Consider the following 7196-nt stretch of genomic DNA (forward strand, 5'->3'; position numbering starts at 1 on the left):
TATATTCCAGAGATTAAGCCCTTGTCAGTTGCATCGTTTGAAACTGTTTTCTCCCATTCTGTAAGTTGTCTTTTTGTTTTCTTTTTGGTTTCCTTGGCTGTGCAAAAGCTTGTCAGTTTGATTAGGTTCCATTGGTTAAAAAAAAAAAAAGCAGGATCTCTTAATGGAAATGTCTGAACTGCAGAGACTATCGGAAAACTGAAAGATACTTTTTTTTTCTGTGTTATTTTGAGGCCAAAATGAAGGGTAGACAGGTAGACACACACACACACACACACACACACACATCCTTTTGTTCTTTTTACCAGGAAAAAATGTTTTGTTGGAAATTAATTCAAACAGAGAAGGAGCAAGTAGACCTTTGACAAGACTTGTGATGCTCTCATTGCCAAATGACTTTATAAAGTACGCAATAGTGGAAAGTTGAGAACTAACAAACAACCAACAACAAAAAAAAAAAAACTCGCCTCCTACTCCATTGGTCAGTAGTACCCACTGAACATTTAAGATCTGAAAAAAATTCTTTGACTTAAAAACCCACTTCAAACAAAAGACTTTGCTGTTTCGTCATCGTTTCCATACCAAAGCATTTCTCCTCACTGAGGAATGGGATTCCTCATTCAACTTAAATGTCCCCTTTGAGGTAGATGTTTGGCAGTTGCTTCTGGACTTTTCATTTTGAGTCAGCTGGGTAGAGTTTCTACATCTTGTTTTCCTCCCTCAGAATAAATTTTTTTTTAGATTATTTTTGGTTTATTCCTCTGGTGAAGATATGACATCAATATTTTTGACCTAAAAGGAAATTCCACATTCGATTTTCGATGGCTGATTTAAACATTAAAGGGCCAAATCTAATCCTGGTCCAAACAGACCTTTGTGCTCAGATGGTTTGGAAACTAAGCTGTGGCAAGCACTGACTGATTTAGAGGTCTCTCTTAATCCTGCTACTTCCTATCCTACATCAGGGCTGTCACTATATCATGTAACTGTCTGCGAAAGAACATGGGTGATAAAAACAGGGTAAAATCTAAGAGAGTAGAGAGCAACTTTTAATTTTTTCAAATTGCCCAATAACCTCACCCATCCCATGCCACTTGACCCCTAAAAGCTTATCTGATCATTTTTTCCATTCAAAATAAATCGAAAGTGTTTGAGTCCCATGGGTTAACAGTACATTCTTATATCTTAAAGAATCTTCATTAAAAAGACAAATTTCAGTGGGAAAATTGCCACTCATTTTGAGTATAAAATTGAAGTATTAAGGCTATCTTTAAGTATTTGTAAAAGAGAGGCAGTATTTCATTGTTTATCCTGTAAATTATTTTTTGTATTTTTTCTTTTTTTATTTTATGATTTTTATTTTCTCCATTAGAGTTGATTTACAGTGTTCTGTCAATTTCTACTGTACAGCAAAGCAACCCAGTCATACATATATATTCTTTTTCTCACATTATTCTCCATCATGTTCCATCACAAGTGACTGAATATAGTTCCCTGTGCTACACAGCGGGATCTCATTGCTTATCCTGTAAATTTATTTAGTTTTTCATATTAGAAAATTGAGGCTTAGAAGGATGAAATGGCCATGACTCACATAAAGAGCTTCCCAAAAGTTGTATAGTTAGAATCAAAGTGTATTCCAGTCGTGGAAATCGTCACATAGAAGATGTACTTGGCAGTGTTCCTGGGCACTAGAGACATATCGCTGGACAAGGTATTGCTACTCCCACCCTCCTTAATGTAAGTGTCTGGTAATGGGGCCCCCTACCTTCCCAAGACTGTTTCATGTCCTTTAAGCTTTAGCTTAGCAAGCCGGTGCCAGTGGTGTCCAAGGAAGCTCTGTGCTGAGAGCCATTCTAGCTACTCTGAGAAATTGCCCTCCTTTGTGCTGGCTCACGGATCCCTCAGGTCAGCGCTGCCTTGGAACTCAGTGTCAGTGTCTATGGCTCAAACATAAATCTTTTGCTTTGAATTCTGGCTGAGGTTTTTTTTTGCCCTGATCTTTACTGGGGGAAATAATTCTTTTGGGATTAGATCATAGGCCCTGTGCTATAGAGTTGAGAAGGATGCATGTAGTATGTATAGATAAAATTCCTTTAGAGATAAAGTTTGCTTTTAAATCTTTTCACCTTTCCCAATGCAAATCTTAGTTACTCTACTTATGCTCTTTTAATATTTTTCATTTGCATATTGTTTTATAATTGTCAATTCCCACATACATCTTTTCTTTCAATCATACTCATGTTGTGTGGCAAATATAATCTCTCTTACAGATTAGAGACTGTTGGTTATAAGCTTGTCTAGGGCAGGGACCTCGCCTGTCATTTGTGCCCTTGAATCTCCATGGCTTTCCACGTTGTAAGTGCTCAATGATTATCTGTGACTGAAGGAGGAAATGAAGGGTGACTTGCTCAGAGTCCCATCATTGACCAGAGGCACAGTGGCCTTTTATCACTGACAAGCTCTTATTAAACTTCTGCTTAAATACATTCAGTGATGAGAAATTCATTACCTTTCCAAGTAGCCATGCTGCACAACTTTACTTATTTTTTTAATTCAATTTTTTTTTTTTTGGCTTTGTTTGGTTTGCTTTGGTGCCTGCGTAGCTCCTTACTGTTCTCTGTCCTACTCAGAGTGATTCTGCACTGTTAGGCATAGGCACATGACGCAGGGTAAGTCTCTCACAGCAGGCATCCCCCCGTCTGTGGTCATCAGTCCAAGAGTGACCATCTTGGGGTCCAAGCAGACTCAGTCATGGTTCTGGATGATAACTGTCAGATGGAAGATGGGAGATAGAGCTCCTTTCTTTTCTCTGTGATTTATGAGCTCTGGTACATCTCATACTGCCAGTGGCCCTTTTGGCTCTCGTGAAATCACAGAGAAAAGAAAGCCTTCTGAGAAGGAAACCAAACACAAAGAGATGAAAGCTCAGCAGTGACAGCACAATGACACTGTCTGAACCTCTGAATGTGCTGTTCCCAAAGCTTGCTCTGTCCTTGGGTTTCTCAAGCATGTGGGCCCGTAAGTACCCTGTCTTTGTTTTGTTTTACCACTTGTGAGCCAAAAAGACCTGGTTAGTATGGATGGTTTTTTAGACACAGAACAAGTGTGGCTCTTTTTTCATATAATGATGTTTTTAACCCTTAGAAAAAGTTGCTCTCTGTTTTCCCTGGAATTTTCCCGAGTCTTCTCTTTTCCAAGCTCTATGTGCAGTTCCTTCAGCTTTTCTTTATGTGATGTAGTTTCCCATACCGTCCTAGTTGCTAGCCTTTCAGTGCATTCTCGTTTGCCCATAAATGTCTTATCATGAGGGAGAATAAAATATACTGGTCAGAGCAATGTAGAGTAGGATGGTCACTTTCTTTTTTTCATATATTGTATTCTTCCACTGCTCCTGAAGACCTCAGTGGTCTTTTTTTTTATAATATCATCATCCATACTCATTTTTAATAGAGGTATCATCAATTAAAACACTCAAGTTTGACACACTTGTTGGTAGTAAAGCATGTCTCTCATAACTTTCAGTAATTTTTCTTTCTGATTTTTATATTTACCCCAAGTTCATTTTTATTTAGGTAGATATGTTCCATCTTTTCTACTCACTGATATCTATCTAGAATCTATCAGGAAATATATTTTCACAACTATGTTTAAAGATTGTGGTTTTTAATTTTTATTGCATATGTGTCTGTTCAAAGTTTAAAAAGTTAAAAACTTCTATGGAAGAATGCTATTTATAAATCCAAACAAGTACTTAATAGTTTTCTTAGCTGAATGGAGAATCCAATAGACTTATTTGTGAATATTACTTTCCTGAATCTTTATTCACCCTGAAGCCCCATTAATGGCTATTAATGTAAAAATGTGATTTCATTCAGTTCCTGTCTGGAAAACTGGAAAACAACAACAACAAAATTGCTTCTTTACTTTATTTGCCAAATATTTTGCACAGTGCTTATTTTGTATCGTTTTCCATATTAAGTGTAAGAGAAGACTCACTGGCACATTATAAGTAAGCAATTAATGCTGAAAAGGGAGCCACTTCCAAAGCCAACATTTCCCTAAGAAATAAAGAAGAGATGAGATCAGTACCCCCAGAGGTTCTGCAAATGTCTGTATGTCTTCTGTCTCCCTCTTTTTGCAGGATAAAATGAGAAACTGAGAAAGAATGCAGATAACTGAAACACGCACGCATCCCCTTAGTTATCTCAATGTTTTTGTACAAAAAAAAAAAAAATGCTTGACCTGAAGTGTATTATTAACCTCTGTTTTAGTCATCATCATGTTGAGTTTTAAAAGAAGGAAAAGTTAAAAAAAATTAAAGGGAATGCCATTCTGGGTTGTGTGTGTGCATAAAAAAAGGACATCTTGATATCCCAAAAGCAGAAAGAAAGCTTAAGTCCATTAGCCTCAGCAGCATCTCTCTCTCTCTCTCTCTTTTTTCTTTTCTTTTCTTTTTATGGCCACACCTGCAGCATATGGGAATTTCAGGGCCAGTCGTGGATCGAGCTGCCAGCCTATACCACAGCCACAAAACACAGGATCTGAGCCACATCTCTGATTTCTGCCACAGCTTGCAGCAACACTGGATCCTTAACCCACTGAGTGAGGCCAGGGATCAAACCCTCATCCTCACTGACATTATGTTGGGTTCTTAAAACACTGAGCCTCGGGAGTTCCTGTTGAGGTGCAGTACAAATGAATCTGACTAGTATCCATGAGGATGCGGGTTTGATCCCTGGTCTTGCTAAGTAGGTTGTGGATCCCATGTGTTGTGGTGCAGGTTACAGACATGGCTTGGGTCCCGAGTGGCTGTGGCTGTGGTATAGACCAGCAGGTGTAGCTCTGATTCAACCCCTAGCCTGGGAACTTCCATGTGCCACAGGTGCGGCCTGAAAAAGCAAGCAAACAAACACACCAAAAAAACTCCACTGAGCCACTACGGGAACTCCTCAGCAGCATCTTTTACCTTAAAGTAGGCCTCCTTAATTTCATTTTAAATTTTATTAGCTTTAGAAAGATGATTTAATACAAATAATTTTTTGGTGTGTTCTTGACACATTGTTTTGGAAAAAGAAATCTCTAAAAGGACTTTTATTAACACAAGTAAGGCTTTTGAGACAGAACATTGTAAATCAACTATAATAAATTTTTTTTAAATAAGGCTTTTGAAAAAACAAAATATGAGTCACTAAAATGAGATTGACATAGATACCAGCAAACACTCAGAAATGGTCCATCATTTTGTATGTATCTCAATCATTAACTTCTAATACAAGAGGGGGAAATTTTTGTCGTTATTTGTTTGTTTAGCTTTTGATGCATGTATTTTTTCATTAATCCCCAGCACACTCAAAAATTGACCAGTTCTCTCTTTCAGTGTTCTGTATTTTTCTTCATCTAAGCTACAACTTGGTGATGCAAATGCATCCACGCTTTGTTGTGAATGGAGTCATATTTTTTAAGACCTAATCTAGAGCTAGTTTGTTTCAAATCACAATGAACTAAACCTCACAAAGCTGGTGTATTGGAATGGACTGTGAGTTTTGAAGGTTGAATTGATTTAGAATCTCAGTGCTTATTACTTTATGATGTTTGGCAAGTTGTCCAACATTGCTGGTTCTTGATGACCTCATCTTAAAATGAGAATAATTAACTTTCAGGGTTGTTTTGAATATTAAATGAAATAATTATGAAAAATATCTAGCAGGGCTCCTAGTGCATGATACGTACTCAACAAGAAGCAATGTTGTTATAATCCAGCTCCTATTCTGAGGAAAAATGCACCTAGCAACTGACGTTTCTTATGTTATTTTCCTTAACTAATTATTTACAATGTAATTTATCAGTAACTATGATTAGAAAGCATATGGGTAGTTAGTCAACATTCAAAACTGACAATATTTTTGTTTCTTCTAAGGAAATAATAAATTTTGGGAGTTCTCATTGTAGCTCAGCAGGTTAAGAACCCTACACAGTGTCTGTGTGGATGCAGTTTCAATCCCTGGCCTTGCTCAGTGGGTTAAGGAGTCAGCATTGCATCAAGCTGCAGTCAAGATCTCAGACGCATCTCAGATCCTGTTGCTGTGGCTGTGGTATAGACTGGCAGCTGCAGCTTCAATTTGACCCCTAGCCTGGGAATTTCCATATGCCACAGATGCAGCCCTGAAAAAAACAATTCTGAAAAATTAAAAAAAAGAAAATAATCAATTTCAAAATTTCATTTGATTTCCTGGATGTGTATTTAGAAAAAAAAGTCAATTCAAAAATTGAGGAGTTCCCGTCATGGCCCAACAGAAACGAATCTGACTAGGGACCATGATGTTGAGAGTTCGATCCCTGGCCTTGCTCAGTGGGTTAAGGATCTGGCGTTGCCATGAGCTGTGGTGTAGGTCACAGACGTGGCTCGGATCCTGTGTTGCTGTGGCTGTGGTTTAGGCCAGCAACTGTAGTTCCAGTTGGACCCCTAGCCTGGGAACCTCCATATGCTGTGAGTGAGGCTGTAAAAAAAAAAAAAAATTGAAAATATGAATGATTTTTAATGAATAATACCATCAATGTTTGCTGAATCTGAAATGTAGTCTTAATATTAATATTGTTGTTTATAAAAATTGATGCTCTCCTAAGAGAATAAATAATGTTTTCAGGACTTTTAGTAATTTTTAGGTGTGAAAGGGACACTTTTAATTTATAGATATATATTTGGAAAAGAAGTGAGCGATCCTGTCTTAGTTAACATTGTTATGGTTAAAAAGTAACTTTCTATGTGCCAGTGTAATATCCCTAGACATAAATATGTCCCCTAAATATCTGTGATGGAGAGCATTGAGTAAAATGGAAATATATTTCATACTTCTTTGAGATCTATTCTGCAAAATCATTTGATATAATAGGACATAAAGTCTTTCCAGAACTTATGTTGACTAAATACACATGAGCTCCAATATATTTTGTAACCAAATTTGATGTGAGGTGAGCAAATGCCAGAATTACTAGATGATGGTAACTCTTTCGAAAGATTCAGTCTGCTGTGTAGGTCATAGCATGTAACCCTTGGTAACACATTATAGAATCTAATGTTTGGCTGTGTGTGGCCTATGGAAGGTTTAAATATGATATAGAGAGATTGTATAATAAACATCAACTACTTTATCAAGGGAAGAGGATATGATGATGATTGATAAATTTTCATTGTT

This window comes from Phacochoerus africanus, chromosome 13, assembly GCF_016906955.1.
Source record: "Phacochoerus africanus isolate WHEZ1 chromosome 13, ROS_Pafr_v1, whole genome shotgun sequence".
NCBI classification, from domain to species: Eukaryota; Metazoa; Chordata; class Mammalia; order Artiodactyla; family Suidae; genus Phacochoerus; species Phacochoerus africanus.